This window comes from Nannospalax galili, unplaced genomic scaffold (genome assembly GCF_000622305.1).
Source record: "Nannospalax galili isolate Female #2095 unplaced genomic scaffold, S.galili_v1.0 scaffold72, whole genome shotgun sequence".
Lineage (NCBI taxonomy): Eukaryota > Metazoa > Chordata > Mammalia > Rodentia > Spalacidae > Nannospalax > Nannospalax galili.
In genome coordinates this window covers 860,297-861,359 of record NW_008336933.1, presented here as the reverse complement: position 1 = coordinate 861,359, position 1,063 = coordinate 860,297, and the positions used below count along the sequence as shown (strand labels likewise).

Below are 1,063 nucleotides of genomic sequence, written 5' to 3'. Positions count from 1 at the left end.
CAAGCTGGTGGGGGTGAACAGGGTCAGGAATCAGCAGTGGCTCCCCAGGTGTCTGGGGCCCCAAGACTCGGAATGGCACAGGGCCCAAGCTAGGAGTAGAGAACAGCGGGGTAGATGGAAGGGTGAGCACATCTGTCGGAGTCAAGGCGTGGAGGGCTGCATGGTAGACTTACCCCCAGAGAGGCCTGAGGGCGGGAGAGCGCCAGGAGAGTTAGCCAGTGGTGCAGGTCGGGGAAGCAGGGAGAGGTGAGGGCGGGTCCAGGTCCCGTGGAAGCAGTGCTTCTGGGGCCCAAGGAAGGCACCAAACTGGCCTGGTCGAAAATGATCAGGAAGCAGCACCAGTTCCCCAGGTGTCTGGTGACCCAAGACCAAGAATGGCGCAGGGCCTAAACCAGGAGCAGAGAACAGTGGTAGAGATGGAAGGGCGAATGAGGCCGGGGGAGTCAATGCGCGGAAGGCTCCTCGATGGACCCACCCCGAGAGGCCTGAGGATAGGGTAGAAGGCCAGGAGAGTTAGCGGGTGGTGCAGGTCCGGAGGAGCAGAGAGAGGTGAGGGCAGGGCCGGGTCAGAGGCAGTGCTCCTGGGGCCCAAGGAAGGCACCAAGCCGGTGGGGGTGAGCAGGGTCAGGAATCAGCAGTGGTTCCCCAGGTGTCTGGGGCCCCAAGGCTAGGAATGGCACAGGGCCCAAGCTAGGAGTAGAGAACAGCGGGGGAGATGGAAGGGTGAGCACGGCTGGCGGAGTCAAGGCGCGGAGGGCTGCACGGTAGACTTACCCCCAGAGAGGCCTGAGCTGTCCTTTTTTTTTTTTTAAGACAGGGTCTTCCTATGGCCCTACCTGGCCTGGAACTTGCTATAGAGACCAGACTGGCCTCCATCTCAGAGATCTGCCTCCTAAGTGCTGGGACCAAAGGTGTGTGCCATCACACTCAGTTGGACAGTGAAAATTTTAATGTATAGAGAAACTAATCTGTGAAAGAGAGAAAGAAAGAAAGAAAGAAAGAAAGAAAGAAAGAAAGAAAGAAAGAAAGAAAGGAAGGAAGGAAGGAAGGAAGGAAGGAAGGA

General features: G+C 57.7%; 1 protein-coding gene and 1 long non-coding RNA gene across 11 annotated transcripts in view; one reads left to right on the top strand and one right to left on the bottom strand.

The window, feature by feature from the left end:
* Phactr1 (phosphatase and actin regulator 1) overlaps positions 1–1,063 on the top strand; it is a 580,961-nt gene that overhangs the window by 358,021 nt on the left and 221,877 nt on the right. The window lies entirely within an intron of this gene.
* The window catches only part of LOC115070113, a 12,468-nt gene that overhangs the window by 10,126 nt on the left and 1,279 nt on the right, over positions 1–1,063 (bottom strand). The gene's annotated exons all lie outside the window — the stretch shown is intronic.